The sequence below is a fragment of the Geotrypetes seraphini genome, chromosome 12 (genome assembly GCF_902459505.1).
Source record: "Geotrypetes seraphini chromosome 12, aGeoSer1.1, whole genome shotgun sequence".
NCBI classification, from domain to species: Eukaryota; Metazoa; Chordata; class Amphibia; order Gymnophiona; family Dermophiidae; genus Geotrypetes; species Geotrypetes seraphini.
The window spans coordinates 46,240,597-46,260,704 of NC_047095.1; the positions used below are offsets into that span (position 1 = coordinate 46,240,597).

Here is a 20,108-nt window from a genome sequence, read left to right on the forward strand (position 1 = left end):
GGTCGAACGCGCTGCTGAGGTCTAATTGTAGAATCAGTGCGCTTTTGCCTTTGCTAAAGAGATCATAAAGGTGGTTCAGTAAGGAGGCTAAGACAGTTTCTGTGTTTTATCCTTTCCTGAATCCTGATTGGTGTTCACTAAGGATGTTAAATTTGTCCAGGTAGTTTACTAGTTGAAGGTTGACCAATCCTTCCTGTATCTTTGTGAAAAGGGGAATGCTTGCTATGGGTCTGAAATTGGGTGTCAGTGCTGAAGAGGTTTTTTCTGATCTTTAGGGATTGGAGTGATTAGTATGTGTCCCATTTTTTTGTTTAATGTTCCGCTTGTAAGGGCGGTTGTTAGCCATGCGAATAGTTCCTTTTTAAATTCTGGAGGGGCAACTGTCATGATTTTGGGGGGACATGCGTCAAGTAGACAGTTAGATTTGGTGTACTTGTTGAATAAATTTAGGAACTGATGCCAGTTTGGGTATTCGAGGTGGTCCCATATCATGTCTACTCTGGTGTCTTGGTTGTGGGGTTCGAGGTATTGAAGAGCATTTGTTGTGGTTGTGGGTAGAGTTGCTCTTAGCTCAGCGATTTTATTTTGAAAGAAGTTGGCTAGGGTTTGTGCCGATGGAGTGGGCTCATTGTCCTTTTTCAGTATTTGTGTTGTATCGGTTATTGTTTTTACTAGTTTGAACAATTCTTTGCTGTTTATTTTTGAAGTACCAATTTTTTTTTGCATAATGCTTAGTGCGTTTTTTTTTTATCAGATTTTTGTATATTTTCATTTTTTGTTTCCAGCTTGTCTTGTCTGACTCATTGTTTGTTTTTTGACATATTCTCTCCAATTTTTTTAGTTCCTGTTTGGTGGTTAGTAGTTCACAGTCAAACCATTCATTTGGTGGTCTATTTTTCTTTTTGTATGTTTTATATGGTGCTATTTGGTCTAGGAGTTCTTTGCTGTAAGTTTCCCATCTTGTAGGGAAATCCTGAATTTCTTTGGTTATGGGATGTAACTCATAGTGGGTCCAGAATTCGGTTGGGTTAATAATGCCATGGCTGGTTATTGTGTTCGTGTTGGCGTTTTTGTTGTGTATTCTGTTTTAGCCAGTGTAGATTGAACTTGCCAATGTAGTGGTCTGACCAGATGCATTTTTCCCAGGGTCCTGGGTAATATTGTATTTTGGGGTCTATTGTTTCTTTGTGGGAGAAGGTGATTAAGTCTAGTTTTTGTCCTTTTTCATGGGTTATTTCTGCGTCTGGATTTGGAAAGTCCAGTGACATTAGGAAGTTGGCGATTTCAGTTATTTCTGGTTTTGTCTTTTGTTCTAGGTGAGTGTTTATGGCTCCCAGAAGCAGGTTGTATGATCCTTTTAGGGTAGATAAGGTAAGGAATTCGGCGAATTCCTCTTTTGCGTTTGACCATTTTTTGGGTGGGATATAGAATAAAGTTGTAATTAGTGATTCTTCTAACTGTGCGTTAGTGATTTTGCAAGTTAGTATTTCAAGGTTTTCTGAAGATTTGGAGTCGGTCTTGATGTAGTCGAAGTGTTCTTTTAGGATGATCGCTAGTCCTCCTCCTTTTTTCCAGTTTCTTGATAGTGGGATAATTTTGTATCCCTGAGGTAGGATTTCTTTCATGATAGTGTCAGTGTCAGAGATCATCCATGTTTCTGTCAGAAACAGGAGATCGGGTTTTGTTTGTAGTATCCAATCATTTATTATGTGGGCTTTGTTTCTCATGGAGCGGGTATTTAGGTAGTATCCCTTAATGTTTTCGTAACTGTTTGCTGTAGGGATTTCAGAATATGTTAGCTTTTTTATGTTTCTGTTGCAGATCTTGTTCCTGTGTGGTTTGCGGTGTTTGCAGGTGGTGTTTAATACTGTGATTTGATGAAGGTCTTGTTTTGGCTGGTTTTGTAGGAGTTGGAGAGGGTTGGAGGGCTTAGTTAGTTCGACTGGTCTGAGCCAGGAGATGGGGTAGATGTGCATAGGTTGGGGGGGGGTTGTCTTCATTGCCCCAGCATTTAGAGCATAATAGGTATAGTATCCCTAATAGTAGTTGCTGTTTATTGCAGATTGCCATGTTGTGTGATGAGATGTGCGGTTCGGGTTGTGAGAAGTAGGGACTGTTGCCTGACTGGGTGTGGCAGATAGGGACAGTCAGCGATCAATAGAAATGGGTAAAGGTAGAGTGAAACTGGTTGTGTAGTCAGTGTAAGTTGAGTGTAAGGAACTGAGTTAAATAGCCGGTGATGTTATAAGGAGATAAGAGAGTAATGTGTTTCTCTCTTTAAGTAATCCCATTTTGGGAAATATGTTCTCCTAAGTCTGAGGCTTGTCCCCATTAGAAGTTAATAAATGTAATGTGATTAAAGTCAACAGTCATACTATTAAATCCAATTACTGAAATAGTAAATCTAATTAATAAGTTGGAATATAGAAGTAGTGTCCATTTTTGATATTGTGCAAATGGTTTTCAATAGTTTCATATTTTGTGTAAGAACATAAGAACATAAGTATCGCCTCTGCTGGGTCAGACCAGGGGTCCATCGCGCCCAGCAGCCCGCTCCCGCGGTGGCCCTCCAGGTCCTTGACCTGTAAGTTCCCACCACCTGAATTTTTTATGCCCTAATCCTGAAGTACCTTGTATAGTACCCCTCTATCTATAACCTGTAATCCCTGAAGTCATCCAAGCCCTTTTTGAAACCCATTATTGTACTCTGTCCTATCACCTCTCCTTGAAGCGCATTCCAGGTGTCCACCACCCTCTGAGTGAAGAAGTACTTCCGAGCATTTGTTTTGAATCTGTCTCCTTTCAGTTTTTCTGAGTGCCCTCTTGTTTTTGATGTCCCTGCTAGCCTGAAGAATCTGTCCCTCTCTACCTTCTCTCTACCTTTCATGATTTTATATGTCTCAATCATGTCCCCTCTAAGTCTCCGCTTCTCCAGGGTAAAGAGCCCCAGCTTCTCCAGCCTTTCAGTATAAGCAAGGTTTTCCATGCCCTTAATCATTTTTGTTGCTCTCCTCTGGACCCTCTCGAGCATCACCATATCCTTCTTAAGGTGCGGTTACCAGTATTGCACGCAGTACTGCAGATGCGGGTGCACCATCGCTCGATACAGCGGCAGGATAATTTCCTTCGTTCTGGTAGTGATATCTTTTTGATAATGCCCAACATTCTGTTCGCCTTTTTTGAGGCCGATGCACATTGTGCCGCTGGCTTCATCGTTGTATCCACCAATACCTCCAAGTGTTTTTCAAGGTTGCCTTCCCCCAATACCTTCCCTCCCATCGTATAGCTATACATCGGGTTGCCTTTCCCTATGTGCAAGACTTTACTTTTCTCTACATTGAAGCTCATCTGCCATCTATTTGCCCACTCACCCAGCTTGTTCAGGTTACTTTATAGATCTTTGCATTCCTCAACAGTTCTGACCCTACTGGAGAGTTTTGTGTCGTCCGGGAATTTTATAACTTCACACTTCATCCCTATTTCCAGATCATTAATGAATATATTGAACAGCAATGGTCCCAGCACTGACACCTGTGGGACACCACTCGTGACCCCTTTCCAGTCAGAGTAGTGTCCCTTTACTCCTACCCTCTGCTTCCTGACTGCCAGCTAATTTTTGACCCATCTGTGCACGTCCCCTTCCACCCCATGGCTCCACAGCTTCTTTAGTAGGTGCTCGTGGGGTACCTTGTCAAAAGCGTTTTGGAAATCCAGATATACGATGTCTATAGGGTCACCTTTGTCCAGTTGTTTGCTTATCCCCTCAAAGAAATGCAGTAGGTTCGTTTGGCATGATCTTCCTTTACAGAAACCATGCTGGCTTGTTCTCAACAGATTATTTTTTTCTATGTGTTCATTGATACTTTCCTTGATCAATGATTCGGCCATCTTCCCCGGAACTGAGGTTAAGCTCACCGGTCTGTAGTTCCCCGGGTCCCCTCTCGATCCTTTTTTGAAGATAGGCGTAACATTTGTTATCCTCCAGTCCTCCGGGATTATTCCTGTTCAAGGATAGATTGCAAATCTGTCGCAGTAACTCTGCTGTTTCGTCTCTGAGCTCTTTCAGTATTCTTGGGTGGATTCCGTCTGGGCCTGGAGATTTGTTAATTTTTAATCTATTTTATCTGCTTGAGCACGTCTTTGAGGTTTACCTCGAAATATGATAATTTTCCCTCTTGATTTCCCTTGAAGATTGTTTCCGGCTCAGGCACATTGAACGTGTCTTCTCTTGTAAAGACCGACGAGAAGAACGTGTTTAGTCTATCAGCCACCTCTTTTTCCTCCTTCACCACTCCCTTCCTGTCTCCCTCGTCAGCTGCTTTCCTTTCATATATCAGAAGAATGGTTTAAAATTTTGTGCTTCCTTGGCTAGTCTCTCTTCGTATTCTTTCTTTGTTTTTCTGACCACCAGGTGGCATTCTTTTTGCTGCTTCCTGTGCTCCTTCCAATTTTCGCCAGTTTTGTCCTTTTTCCACTTCTGAAATGATTTGTTTTTATCTCCTATCACTTTTTTTTACTTCACTGTTTATCCATGCTGGATTTTTTGTATAATTTTTCTTGCACCCTTTCCTAAATCTGGGAATATACTTACAATGTAGGCCAGCATTTTGTTGGCTTGCAGGCCTCCCTAGGCTCCCGGAGGCATTTTCAATATAGGCGGCCTGCCTGGGGAATATTTTTTTTTTTTAAGAAAACGTGCTGATTAGACAGCTGTAGGATGCTTACAACTGCCTACAATCAGGACGCAGTTTACAGAATCCGGGCCTTAGAGTCTATCTACACTAACATTCCAGATTGTTTAATATAATATCCTGGATTCCTGTGCTGGAATTCTGGTTAGATGAACAGAAATGCTGACAGTGCCCTGTAATTTGGGAGGAGTGCAGTGAAAGCTGAGAGTGTATCATGGGAATGAGAAAGGGCAGAGAAAGCTGAGTGTGTGCCACTGGTGTAGGGAGAGATCAAGATTGAGGGTATGCCATGGGGAGGGTTGGGGAGAGATACAGTGATAGGAAAAGAAAGAATGAGAGGTGGAAGTGTGTGCTCAGTGTAAGGAAGAATTAGAGGTAGAGGTGTGTGCTTGGGAGGAGATAGGATGAAAGGTGTCTCAGGTAAGGGAAAATGAGAGGTGGAGGCATTGCATGCAGGCAGTGGCCTAGCGAAGGTAGGAGTTGCCCAGGGCAATGGTGCCCCTTCGCTCTGCTCTCTGCCTCATGCTCCTTCTGTGCCAGCCCTCCTCCTGCTACTCCTTTTACACCCCCATGCCACACTTGCACCCTCTCTTCCCACCCCCGTACCTCTTTAAATATTCACCAGCGTGAGCAGCTTCTCTGACTTGCTGCTTATGCTGGCTTTCCCTCTGATGTTACTTCCTTGTCCCATGACCCGGAAGTGATTTCAGAGAAAGCCAGTCCAGCTCAGGCAGCAGGCTAGAGTAGTTGCGCTGGTGAAGATTTTAAAGAGGTAAGGGGCGGGGAAAGGAAGGCATGAGCATGGTGTTGGGGGGGGGGCAGAGAGGTATCAACACCCCCACCAAGAGCACCTGGGGTGACCTGTCCCCCCTTAACTATGCCACTGCATGTGGGAGGAGACTTTGGAGTCACAGAATTAGGAGTTTTCCTGGGAGTTAGAGGGAGAGAGAACTGTAGTTGGAGTGAAAGATGGAATGGGGAAGGCTGGAGCCTGAGGAGCAAATTTCAGGCCTTAGGAAAGGGAAATTCTGTGCAAAAAAAAACACAACACACACACAAAAAACCCCACCCAACAACAACTAAAACCCCACAACAAATCTTCAATGCAGAATATTTAAACATTCTGCACAGAATTTTCAAAACTTTTGCAAGAATTCCCCCAGGAGCAGATAATGCATGTAAGGACCAAGTTGGTGGGTGTGTGAAGCAGCAAAATCTTTCTGTGGTCAGCACCATCACTTTGTACTTCTGAGCAGAAGCATAGCAAGCAAAGGGGATTTGGGACATTGCGTTTGCTTTAGTACAAGGAGTTGTTCCAATACATATATTACAGCAGTGCCTTTTCAGCATATCTTGGAGAATGCTTTTTTATATGCTATTGTGAGTAAATATGCCACAATTGCCAGTTAGCAAAAATTGAATGTTTTTCACATACTTTTAAGTTGGGGTTTTTTAGCTTCGTTACTGATGTTGGATGGAGCCAAGCAAAAGTAAAAAAGACTAATCTTGAACTGTATACAATCCGACCCTTTGTTCTGCAAAGGGTATATTTGATATGCTCCATAATAAGGATGGAATGTCATTAGAAATGGCATGCAACATGTCAAATGACATGACCCATGTTGTCTCAGGTCATTAAAACCCCAAAATAACTGGTAGAAACCTGAAAATTCATCCTGTGTCCTCTTGTTTCTTGACAAGAGTGTATACTATGAAGGCAATTCTATAACTTGTCACCTTTAATTTATGTTTTATTAAAACTTGATATGCTGCTCAACTTACACAGAGCTAAGTTGCACATAAGCCGTTATAGAATACTAGCATAGGGGAAGCCACTGCTAGTATAGCATAGAATATTGCCTTGGGTTATGGCCAGGTGCTACGGACCTGGTTTGGCCACTGTGAGAATGGGCTACTGGGCTTGATGGACCATTGGTCTGACCCAGTAAGGCTATTCATATTAGAGAATGACACGGTGACAAAATTCATCACCGTTCCCGTCCCCGCGGATAACCGCGGGAAATAATACCATGTCATTTTCTAGTGTCTATTTCAACCTCGGTCCTTCTACACCAGCATTCTTCAAAGCAAAGCTTGCGGGTCCGTGGTTGTGCCCAATTATACTCCGATTCTTTCCTCTCTCCTTAAAGAATGACATGAAGATGGTTTCCCGCGGTTATCCGCGGGGACGGGGACGGTGATGAATTTTGTCACCGTGTCATTCTCTAATTCATATGTTCTAGCATAATGGCTTGCTAATGAGCCAAAGCCTCGGCATTCCCTCCTACTGCAGGACAATGGCCGCTGTAAGTTCGTGTGCGGACGTTTGTCATGGAATCCGCGCAACTAATACTATTCTGTAAGTTGTGCTCATCATGTTCCAATATATCCATGACCACTCCAAGCTCCATCTACTTGAACATTCCCCTTATAGTTAGGCATTAAGGAGGCAGTTCTACAAAGGGAAATAAAAATTAGGTGCCCTAAATCTCTGGGCCTAAATAGTATTCTAGAATGGCATCTATAGCTACGCGATTCAGGGTTCCACATTAGGAGTCACCACCTAGGAAATGAATCTAGCCGTCATTGTTGAGGATACGTTGTACCCTCTTCTCAGTGTGCTGCGGCGACTAAGAAAGCAAATAGAATGTTAGGAATTATGAAGAAAGGAATAGAAAACAAAGATGAAAATGTAAGGGTAAGCTAGATGCACTTCTCTTTACGAGAAGCTTAGAGCGATATGGGGACCAAAACTATGCCAGGGTACACCTGGCGGGGCCTCCGCATGTGCGGATCGCCGGACTTGATGGACCTAGGGTCTGTTCCGGAGATGGCGCTTCTTATGTTATAATGCCTTGTATCACTCTATGGTGAGGCTGCACCACGAATACTGTGAGTAATTCTGGTCGCCGCATCTCAAATACGATATAATGGAATTAGAAAAAGTGCAGAGAAGGGCGATGAAAATGATAAAAAAAGGGATGGGATGATTTCCCTTTGAGGAAAGGCTAAAGCGGCTGTTCAGCCTGGAGAATTGACAGAGGTCTATAAAATACTGAGCAGAATGGAAAGGGTAGATGTGAATCGCTTGTTTACTCTTTCCAAAACGACTAGGACTAGGGGGGGCATGCAATGAAAATATTAAGTAGTACATTTAAAACAAAGTGGAGAAAATTTCTTAACTCGATGTGTAATTAATCTCTGGAATTCATTGCTGAAGAATGTTGTGAAAGCAGTTAGCTTATTAGGGTTTAAAAAAGGTTTGGATAATTTCCTAAAAAAAAAAAAGTCAATAAGTCGTTGTTAAGATGGACTTAAGCAAATCCACTGTTCATTCCTAGGATAAGCAGCATAAAATCTGTTTTACTCCTTGGGAGCTTGTAGGTACTTGTGACCTGGGTTGGCCACTGTTGGAAACAGGATACTGGGCTTGAATTCAGAGACAGTCTCTGTCTCCACCACCTTTTCCTGGAAACTGTTCCACGCATCTACTACCCTTTCTGTAAAAAAGTATTTCCTTAGATTACTCCAGAGCCTATCACCTCTCATTCCAGAGCTTCCTTTCAAAATGAAAGAGACTCAACTCATGCACATTTATATTATGTAGTTATTTAAACGTCTCTATCATATCTCCCCTCTCCCACCTTTCCTCCAAAGTATACAGATTGAGATCTTTAAGTCTGTCCCCATATGCCTTATGACTAAGACTACTGACCATTTTAGTAGTCTTCTTTCTGGACTGGCTCCAACCTTTTTATATATTTTTGAAGATAGAAACATAGACGCGGCCGCTATACTTATGGCAGCAAGGGATCTCCCTGCTGCAATATGTATAGCGGCTGCGGTTGTTGCGGCCGCCTGTCCCATCACCGACAGGAGAATGCCTAACTCCTCCTGTCGGAACCCCTCCCCCCCTCCCCCCCAAACTCGTAATCGCCGACAGGAGGATGCCCAACTCCTCCTGTCGGAACCCCGGACCCCCCTCCCCCCCCAAACTCGTAATCGCCGACAGGAGGATGCCCAACTCCTCCTGTCGGAACCCCGGAACCCCCTCCCCCCCAAACTCGTAATCGCCAACAGGAGGATGCCCAACTCCTCCTGTCGGAACCCCGGACCCCCCTCCCCCCCCAAACTCGTAATCGCCGACAGGAGGATGCCCAACTCCTCCTGTCGGAACCCCGGAACCCCCTCCCCCTCAAACTCGTAATCGCCAACAGGAGGATGCCCAACTCCTCCTGTCGGAACCCCGGAACCCCCTCCCCCCCAAACTCGTAATCGCCAACAGGAGGATGCCCAACTCCTCCTGTCGGAACCCCGGAACCCCCCTCCCCCCCAAACTCGTAATCGCTGACAGGAGGATGCCCAACTCCTCCTGCCGGAAAGCCCAACAACCCCCCCGCCCCAACTAATCTCCCTCCCCCAACTAACCTTTCAATGTTGGTCAGCTGGACGGGTCTTGCTGCCGTCCAGCCGACGGGTCTGCCTCGTGGAAATGAGACGGCATGCCCCTTCCCGGCCCATCCCCGCTAAATCTAAGGCCTGATTGGCCCAGGCTAGGCACCTTGGCCAATCAGGCCTTAGGATTAGCGGGGATGGGCCGGGAAGGGGTGTGCCGTCTCATTTCCACGAGGCAGACCCGTCGGCTGGACGGCAGCAAGACCCGTCCAGCTGACCAACATTGAAAGGTTAGTTGGGGGAGGGAGATTAGTTGGGGTCAGTGTTCCCGCTAAGCTGTGCTGGCGTGCGCTTGCGCACAAAATATTACCTCGCAGCGCACAAGTTTATCGTCACAGCGCACACAGTGTAGAGCACAGTTCTTCAACCGCCGGTCCGCAAAAAAATCTTGCCGGTCCGCGAAGGATTCGGTCCCCGCCGCAACGAAAGGCCGGCGTCAGCTGACTTGCAACTTCCTGTTGCAGTCGCGGTGCCTGGACTCCTGCCTTCGCCGGGACTCCTGCCTTCCACCGCGTTTGCCTCCTGCCTTGTCTCCGCACCTCCAGACCAGCAGCGGCAGCTCTGTATATTTTTAACTTCGGCACAGAGCTGCCCCTAATCAATAGTTTAGCGCGGTTTCATGAGGCAGCTTCGGGGCCTTTGCTATGCCGGCCCGCTTCGATGATGCGATGTGGGCCGGCCTAGCAAAGGCCCCAAAGCTGCTTCATGAAACCGCGCTAAACTATTGATTAGGGGCAGCTCTGTGCCGAAGTTAAAAATATACAGAGCTGCCGCTGCTGGTCTGGATTCTTGGCCCACTGAAGGAGGGCAAAGAGCAGCTGTCCTGAAGGTTTCCCTTCCTCTCGCCTTTGCAGGTCCCTTTTTTCCACCTTTTTTTTTTTCTTCTTCAAACGGCAACGGGCCCCAGCATCGACATCAATCAAGTAAGTTCCACTGTTCCTTGCAAGCGGTTCTGCTCGGCCAAAGCTTCCCCTCTGACATGAGCCACCTCAGGGGAAAGAAAGTGACCCGCAAAGGTAAGGGGAAGGGGGCAGATAATGGAAGTTGGAGGGGGGGAGAGAGAAGGAGCAGATGATGGAATGGAGGAGATGAGAGAGAGAAGGGGACAGATGATGGAAGTGAGAAGAAGGGAGAGAGAGCAGAAGGCAGATGGATGTCAGTTGAGAGGGGAGATCAGATGCTGAATGGAAGTGGGGAAAGAACACATACTGGATGGAAGGAGATAAATAAAGGGGGAAGAAAATAGTAAGATAATGGAGGGGTGAGGGAAAGGGGTGACAAGCTTTCCCCACTCCCTTTGCAGCAAGGGAAGGAATGAGAGAGAGAGAGGAAGACATTGCACATGGGGGGTGGAGTAGAGAGGAAGAAATGCTGTGCAGTGGTGGGGAGAAAAAAAAGAGTGCACTTTGTGTAGTTTAATTTTGTGATTACCATTGTGTATTATTAATAAGATTATATTGTATGTCTATGAAAAATGAATGGAAGAAATGGTGTATACAATTAGTGCTATTATTATGGGGGTGAGGTCAAGGGAGGAGCTTGGACAGGTCTGGGGTAGGGGTCTAAGGTGCAGCTTTTGGGCCTCCCAAACAAAAAAGCGTTCCGCTGCCTATGTATACTGTGTTCTTCAGTGGAGTCTGGCTGGTACTTGACAACAGTTTGGGGCCAGATACTAATCGGGTTAAATAGGGAGGATAGCTCTACCAGCATTGGATCCTTGTATCTAAACAGTTAAGACAGGTTAAATGATTAGTAAAATAGTCCTTCCATCTGCAATGAAACCTACTCATGCTTGAAATAGAATAGTTAATATCACCTGGCCGAAAAGAGACAGGGCTGAAGTTTATGTGGCTGAGAATACATATCAGTTTCATAAGCAAATCCCATGTGTTCTTTATGCCTTAGAGAGTTTCCCTTTGTAAATTTTCCTGTTACACTATACGGACTAGAGTATGTCCCCATGAACCTACAAATCTTAAATTCAGTTCCATAACTGGCCTGGAACTTAAGCTGGCCTGATGCCTTGACAACATATTTATTTGGCTCATAACTTGCTGGCGCCCGATATTTTTAGCTCACAGTGAAAAAAGTTTGCTCACAACACCCGCCCGCTTAGAGGGAACACTGGTGGGGGGTCGTTGGGCTTTCTGGCAGGAGGAGTTGGGCATCCTCCTGTCGGCGATTACGAGTTTGGGGGGGGAGGGGGTTCCGGGGTTCCGACAGGAGGAGTTGGGCATCCTCCTGTCGGCGATTACGAGTTTGGGGGGGGAGGAGGTTCCGGGGTTCCGACAGGAAGAGTTGGGCATCCTCCTGTCGGCGATTACGAGTTTGGGGGGGAGGGGGGTTCGGGGTTCCGACAGGAGGAGTTGGGCATCCTCCTGTCGGTGATGGGACAGGCGGCCGCAACAACCGCGGCCGCTATACATATTGCAGCAGGGAGATCCCTTGCTGCCATAAGTATAGCGGCCGCGTCTAATTTAACCCGATTCTCTAAAGACGCCGGTTACAGAATCGGCGTTTAGTATAGGACGCCTCTCCCGGGCGGCCTGCCTGGGGAGCATTTTTTTTTTTAAAAACGTGCATCCCGATTGGCTGATTAGACAGCTGTAGGACGTCTACAGCTGCCTAAAATCGGGACGCACTTTTGGAGAATCAGGGCCTTAAATGTTTTTCTGGTTTGTGATGACCTGTACCATATACAGGTAATAAATGTCTTTTTTTCAGCAATAAATGTGTACTGTATTCTTCTTCATGGAAAAATAAGACATCCCCTGAAAATAAGACCTTGTGCATATTTTGGAGTTTTTAAAAATATAAGACAGTGTCATATATTCGGGGAAACAGGGTAGCAGAAAGGAAGCAGCTGCAGCTTATGCTGCTCTAGCCTTACAGCTGGTAAATGAAAGACCACTCATAAGCAATCAAGAAAGAAGGCCCTGATGAGTGTCAAACAAGAAAAAATTAAATCCAAGAAGTCAGATCTTTAAAAAAACAAACCAAAAAAAACCCATCCCCCTTATTCCAATGACCAACCCTTGAACTGAAAGTCAACAATCTCCTGTGTTGCTGGCAAATGTTCAACAAAGAAAATTTACATTTGTTCAGTGGAAGTATACTTAGCCAGGTCTCATGCTTCAGAACACACCCTACCCTAAACCAGTGTGGTCTCAAACTCGGGGCCTGGGGGGCCACATGCACCCCCCCCCCCCAGGTATTATTTTGAGGCCCTCGGTATGTTTATCATAATCACATAAGTAAAATAAATCAGTTTTTTGATCATATGTCTCTTTAGCTATAAATTACAATATTATTATTAAGACTTAGCCCAAAGGAAAGATTTATAAACTACAAAGAGTTTTAACTCATGCAAAATTGTCATTTCTTTAATAAGACATTAACTATTTTTTTCTGAGGCCCTCCAAGTACCTAAAAATCCAAAATGTGCCTGTAGATTTGATAGAATGACTCCATTACTCGTAGAACTTCACTGATTACTTATAGGAGGTGTAAGTACAATTCAAAATGTGTACAATGGCAATGGTAGAACATCAAAATATTTATCTATTTGTTTTAAAAAAACATATACTGCACTATCATAAAACTCTAGGCAGTTCACATATAAACATTCACAAAATTCAAACATCACAAATATATATACAAACTCGCCCCTACCCCCCAGCAAAAATAAGCAACAATGCCCATCAGGCCCAATGGCATATACAAAGTGCAGCTGAAAATTTCTCAGCCTATCCTACAAAGTTGGGCAGTCTCCATCAAGGGCTATACACTTAGGGAAAGATTCTCAAATGTTGGTGGTAAAATCCAACGGGCCACTATCGTGGTTAATACTGTAATGATTTCACAAGGCAAGTCATTCTTTTAAAAAATGTACATGCAAATGAGGTTGACGGAGAGTCGCAAAGGGTCGCTAAATTTGCATGTGCCAATTGCTGGTAATGGTTATTAATTCAAGCGCAGAATAAACACACAAATAAAAAATTTAAAAAGCCCCCAAAATCGAATATTGGCAGGAGGGATGTCCACTCCCTCCTGCTGCTGCCACCAAGCAATTTTCCTCTCCCCCCCCAACACCCCTCCAGGCAGTGGGAGAGATTCCCACTCCCTCCTGTCATCAAGCAAACCCCTGACACCCCCCCCCCCCCCGGCAGTGGGAGAGATGCCCACTCCCATACCACCAAGCAACCCCCAGCAGTAGGAGAGCTGCCCAATTCTTCCTGCCACCAAGCAACCCCCCCCCGACAGTGGGAGAGATGCCCACTCTCTCCTGCCATGAAGCAACTCACTCCCCCCCTCCACCGATATCCCCCGGCAATGGGGGAGGGGTCTAAGGCCCAGGTTGCTTAAGGCAGTGACTTCAGACATAGTGTGCTTTTTCTTCTTTCAGGTGGTTATAGCCTAGGGCAGGGGTAGGCAATTCCAGTCCTCGAGATCCAGAGCCAGGTCAGGTTTTCAGGATAGCCACAATAAATATGCACGAGATAGATTTGCATCTCAAGGAGGCAGTGCATGCAAATCCATCTCGTACATATTCATGGTGGCTATCCTGAAAACCTGACCTGGCTCCAGCTTTTGAGGACCGGAATTGCCTACCCTTGGCCTAGGGCAACTCAACTGGCAGTTTGTGGTCTGAAGGTTCTGGCACCATGGGCACAGTTGTGACCTCGACAGATAGCAACCAATAACACAATATTTGCCGAGGTTCTGGTTTGCCTGAGGGTGTCTGCTTTTCAGAATCTGAGTCTTGCCTATTTAGGGCAGCATTTTTAGTGGGATTCTATGGGGTGCTGCGAGTACAGGATCTGGTAGTGGATTTTAGAGTGCTATTCTAGGAGCATATTAAGATCAGAACCTATACTTGAAGGTACAGTAGCCAAAAATGGATCCATAGGAAATAGGGGAGGTTATACAACGTCAAAAGATTGGATTGACAACTTGCCTAATCAGAAATGAATGGGCACAGTCAGGCATCTGCTTGGGGGTTGGAAGTTCCTGGGGCTGCTAAGACTGGCATTAGGCATAATTGGGTTCAATACCAGCGAGTATGGGATGCACTCATTCTGTACCGAGGCAGCAGGGCTGCAGAATCCAGTTTTCTTTCTCCTGTCATTTAGCACATCAGGAGATATATCCATATGAGCAATGGAATAGGAAGAGCAAACGATAACTGGTTTTTTCCTCTCATTTGTATATGCAAGATGCTGGAAGGTGACTGGTCTAGGTCGTGGGCCCTTCCTTCACCTTTCAGTCATCTAAAAGGGCGATAAGGCTCAATGGGCCTCTCCTTGCATTAGTGCCGATGGGACTCTGAGGCATGTTCCGAGGACAGCTGATCCCTAATTAGAGCCTGCAGGCAGATCAGCAAGTCTCTCAAGCGGTAGTTGTTCATGCAATGGGGAATGACAAGGGAAAACGTTGTCAGGTTAACTCATTAGGTACCAGATGTGAAGACATCATATCTAGGCCTAAATATGTGCAAGAGTCTTTGTTGAAAAGGAGAACTGAAAAGATCAGTAAATAGAAACATAGCTCACAGGGCATGGTGGGATCAGGTTGCACCATAATTGGCTGGAAGGTGAGGGGAGGAGAAGGGCGGAACAGGCAGAAAGTGTTGCTCCGTATGAATGGTATGCATTTATCTCACACTGATATCATAATTATTTCATACAGGTGCAGGAAGCAATAGAGTGCTGGGTCTGTAAACAGATGACATAAATAAAGTGGCGTGGCATGAGATGAACACATGAGCCAATAGGAGAGGAGATTCGGGTGCACACGAAAGGGAAGCTAGTCCAGGAATACCAGTGATGCTGCAGGGGTGCAGCCATATTGGTGAGCATATCACCCCTTGGGACCCTCTTGAAAGATGGATCTAGAAAGACTTTTTGAGGTTGTGACTTGTTCTCTCACTCCTTGGGTGACGAGACAGGAAAACTGAGGTGGGGGGGGGAGAGAGAGAAGAAGGACCCAGGGCTGGGTTGCATACTAGATGCTGGCTTGGGTGTATGTCTTTACAAAAATACAAAAAACAGAGGCTTTGTGTCTAGTTGTGTATTTGTTGGGGGGGGAGGGGGATGTAAGGATGGTGAAATCCTGAGTGCCTATGTTAGATAGGAGGCTGGCCGGTCAGTCTGACCGACTGATATTAACATGATTATGGGGTAAAACCCTCTTCCTTCCCCATTCTAGATATCCTCAGGAAAGGTCGACTGGGGGAGGGGGAAGGAAGGATGCGCATGAGGGTAATTATGTGGTCAGTTTTGAATCCTACACTTGCTGATTGGACAAGGGAGGAGTGTGGGACCTGAACATGCCTGTGGATATGAAAGCAGTCAAAGGAAGCCTCATGCCACATTCCTTGCTGCTGGTTCCAGTGCAATCCTCCTCTCACACACCCAAACAGTTTATTCTGTTTGTGATCATATATGGGAGGAGGAAAGCCAAAGCTAGTGGGAGAAGAATTCTAGTGAACACAAGAGGGAAGCTCATCCAGGAGCACTGCTGGCACTGTGGGGGGGCAGTGTTGGTTGATGGTAGCCAATCTGGCAGGTGTTATCACTCCTTGGGCTTCTCTAGGAGGGGTTCATAGAAGGGATGGTAAGGGGACCGACATTAGACAGTGTTGAGGTTCTAGCGGAGCTGGGGTTAGCCATGCTGGGTTAGTGACCAGTCTGGTCTCTCATTCCATGGAGGATGGGATCTGGAAACCTAAGGTGTGCATATGGGGAGAAGGCGGAACCCAGGGCTGAGTCATGTACAAGATGCTGGCTTGGGTGTAGTTTTTACAAATAAAGCTGCAGCCTAATTTAAACCCAGTGGCTCTATGTCTGGTGCATTATTATTGGTGGGGTTAAAAGGGAGGAAGGGAGAAATGAAAGGGGTGGGGGTGAATTTCCAACTGCCTATATTAAAGCCAGGCAAAGAACAGACCACAAGCTAGAGGGTGTGGTGCAGGCTACTAATGTCTTCATTTAAAAATTAATTTACTCATGAGATTTCAAAAATAGAAATAAATAGGAAGGGGTTTTTTTGGGGTGTTTTTTTTTTTTACAAGTGTTGAGGAAAAATTGAGGACTGGGGATTAAGGAATAAATTGAAATCTGGAAGATTAGAAGTCTTGGACTGAAAGAATTCACAAAAGCACCTGAAGAAAAACAAAATTACCATAGCCATGATTAGAGGTTGAGGAGAAAATTTCCAAGCTGCAGCAGAAGATAGCAGTGTTTAGATAAGCGAATCAAAATATTGGTGTATACTGTGGAGGTTCTATCTTAATAGATGAGAGATGACCCCTCCCCTCCACGAATAAAACATTATGCTTTCATAAGCCATACAGCAGGCATCATTGAAATAAAATCGCTCGAGTCCCCTTGACTATAATTGGAGTAATGGTCCTGAAGAAGGGGAAAATGAGGTAACTGAACAATTTTATGAAGAATTCCAGGAACAGATGAATAAATACATCAGTGATTATTTCATTATACAAGGGGCTGCTGAAAAAACTTATCAGCCCAACCAAGAAGGGAATGATTTGGAGCCATAAAACTTACAAGTTATTCCACATATTCACCCCTAAGTTCAATGCACTTGGCACATCGTGTCTGAAGTGTAACACTGAAATATTGCTCCGCTACTGCAATCACCTCCGAATCACTCAAAAAAAAAATGTCACCCTTTCAAAAACTCTTTTTAAGGTTTGGAAACAGAAAATAGTCAGATGGAGCAAGATAGTTGTTCTGTTCACTGAAACCTCAACTGCGTCAAAACTTCCCATCATTTTGCCAGCCTTGTGAGCAGGTGCATTTTCTTGCAAAATGAGAACTCCTTTCCGCAGCTGCCCTCTCCATTTTTATTTAATCAGCACAGCAAGTTACAGTTGTATTCTGCATTAACTGTTTGGCCCCGTGGAAGATAGTCATTACAACACCTTCCTGATCCCAAAACACTTTGGCCATGACCTTTCCTGCTGACTTTTGGGTCACGGTACTACTCGAAAAGGTCCAGAGAAGAGCGACTAAAATAGTTAAGGGGCTGGAGGAGTTGCCGTACAACTGAGAGAAACTGAGAGAAACTGAGCTTCTTCTCCCTGGAACAGAGAGATTGAGAGGGGACATGATCGAAACATTCAAGATACTGAAGGGAATAGACTTAGTAGATAAGGACAGGTTGTTCACCCTCTCCAAGGTAGGGAGAACGAGAGGGCACTCTCTAAAGTTGAAAGGGGATAGATTCCGTACGAACGTAAGGAAGTTCTTCTTCACCCAGAGAGTGGTGGAAATCTGGAACGCTCTTCCGGAGTCTGTCATAGGGGAAAACACCCTCCAGAGATTCAAGACAAAGCTCCTACTGAACCGGAACGTACGCAGGTAGGGCTGGTCTCAGGGCACTGGTTTTTGACCTAGGGGCTGACCCAGCGACGGCAATTCTTATGTTCTTATGAATTTCCTTGGCCATGGAGAATCTGAGTGCTGCCATTGTATGGACCGTTTTGTCTCAGGATCATAGTGGTCTAACCATGTTTCATCAACAGCAACTAGTCATTCCAAAAACTTGGCAGCAGCTTGCTGAAAATGCTGCAGAATCAACTTGGAACTGTCCACTCAATGCAGTTTCTCATCAGCATTCAAACATTTGGGCACCCACTTGGCTGACAGCTTCCGCATACCCCGATGCTCGTGGATTGTATACCCAACACATTCCCTGGATATCTGTAATGTCATAGCAATTGTTTTAGTCGATATTTGCCGATCTGCCAAAATCAGGTCTTGGACATGGTCAACAATTTCTGTTTTATCCTATTCTTATCTTGCATTTAATATGATGCTGCTATTAAATTACTTTGCTAAAGGAAGGTACTGCCAGCCAGATGATGTGGACTAAATCATTGAATTACTATTTTCCTCTTTGTAATTTTACGTTGATAGTTGTAATTGGATATTGCTGAGTTTATTATAAAATATGTAGCAAGTAAATAAAAATAAAAAAGTGATGCTGCTATAGATAACATGATCAGATTAGTTCTGTAGTTTAAAACTGTTTTTATAAACTACGTCTCATTAGATCCTTATCCAAAGTCTTAGAACCAAAAGCACTTAATGTTCTAATTCATTCTTTGGTTATTTCCAGGCTGGACTACTGCAATACATTGTACCATGGCATAACTCAGAAAGAAATAAGGTTACAAATTATACAAAATACAGCAATAAAAATTATTACAAACTCCAAAAAATACGATCATGTCACTACTCTTCTACGAAAAGCACACTGGCTACCAATTTCACACAGAATAATCTATAAAATTGCATTAATAGCCTTCAAAATCCAACAAACCAACATACCAATAGTTCTACATCGTTATTTGATACCATACTCTTCAACCAGATCTTTAAGATCAACAGAACAGCATTTGCTAAGTATCCCTTCTTTGAAAATAGGCACCAGAAGAGCTACAATTTTTTTCAATCATAGCACCCCAGCTTTAGAACACGTTACCAATTTATCTGCACGGTGAAACCTCTCTAGAAAAATTTAAAAGCACATTAAAAAGCTACCTATTTAAAGATGCATTTGAGTCACAGACAGGTTAACTCTTTTATCAACAATCTCGGGCTCAAATACTTAAATTTAACCAGATCTATATATAGGTCACAACTTCTCCCTTTCACTTTTAGGCCTAGCCTTATTTGTAAAACATATTCAATTACCCTCCTGATGTTTTTTCCTTAAATGTTCTTCTATTTTCTTAAAAAAAATTGTAGTTCACCATTAATTGTGTACATAGATTGTATGTTTACTTGTATAAATTGTTTTACTTTGTCCCCCCCCCAAAAAAAATGTGATTGTTATACGCATCGAAAATATTTTGACACTGCGTTTATATCAAACTTTAATAAATTTGAAACTTGAGCAAGTATTTGTATTTTCTGAGTTTATTTATGATTTTAGCACACCGTTTGTTATGCATATTTTAGCTTATATTTTATATTATCAAATTATATGAGAATGCACAACATATAATATGTTCATATGATTCAAAATGTTGTGTGATCATGGCACCGAGGTACCCCCCTCTTCAAACCCAGCATGTACCCAAAAAGCAGGAGATTATACATTTTGTGTGTTCTTATATTCTTAATGAGTTTAGTTTGTCATATTTGTATTTACATAATGGGTTATTATATTTGATTTTAATGTTTGTTCACAGTCTCCTGAAGAAGGCACCTGGCCGCGTGGAGTCATTTCTTCGAATCGAGCCTTTGCTTGGACTGTGTGAGAACACAAATAAAGACTTTATGTTCCAAGACATTGGGAGGACTTTTTCATGAATTTTATATCCCGAGTGGAAGCAACTTGTGGTCTCTGCTTCTTTCTATTTTTGTGAACTGCATCGATCTGTGAGGTTTTACGGTCTAGAAATGTAATGTCATTTTGTTTGCCTTGCATCTAATTACAAGGATTTACACTAACTATGGGGCTGGTGTGAGCGATTGTGCCTTAACCAGGGCAGGATTAATTCGTCGAGGGCCCCTAGGCACACAAGTACACTGGGCTCCCCTGCCCCGCCCCACCCCACCATGCGCCCAGGTGGAAACAGGAAGCTGCGTCAGAGGGAAGCTTTGGGAAAGCAGCACCACTTGCAAAATTACAGTTCCCGTTGCCTTTCTTACCCGCGTTGCTTGCTTGTCTTACTTTCCATCGATGGGAGGGGGGGCGCATTGCCGATTGGGGGGGGGGGCCCGCATTGCCGATCGATGCTGGAGGGATTCATCACAGTTTGGAAAAAACAATGTTGATGCCCTCCTTCATCAGGCCCCCCTGACCATTTTGGGCCCTAGGCACCTGCCTACTGGGCCTACTGGTTAATCCTGCCCTGGCCTTAACAGGGAAATTCTATAAACGGCGTCTAAAATTAGGCACCTAACTTAGGGGTCCTTTTACTAAGGC

At 44.4% G+C, this 20,108-nt stretch overlaps 1 long non-coding RNA gene across 2 annotated transcripts in view; it reads left to right on the forward strand.

Moving 5' to 3' along the window:
* LOC117346637 overlaps window positions 1-19,551 on the forward strand; it is a 62,427-nt gene extending 42,876 nt beyond the window's left edge. For both annotated transcript variants that reach the window (XR_004536644.1, XR_004536643.1), the window contains exons 2-3: window positions 14,835-14,996; window positions 19,369-19,551. This is a non-coding gene — a long non-coding RNA (uncharacterized LOC117346637). The remainder of the gene's footprint in view (window positions 1-14,834; window positions 14,997-19,368) is intronic.
* The last annotated feature ends 557 nt before the right edge of the window (window positions 19,552-20,108 follow it).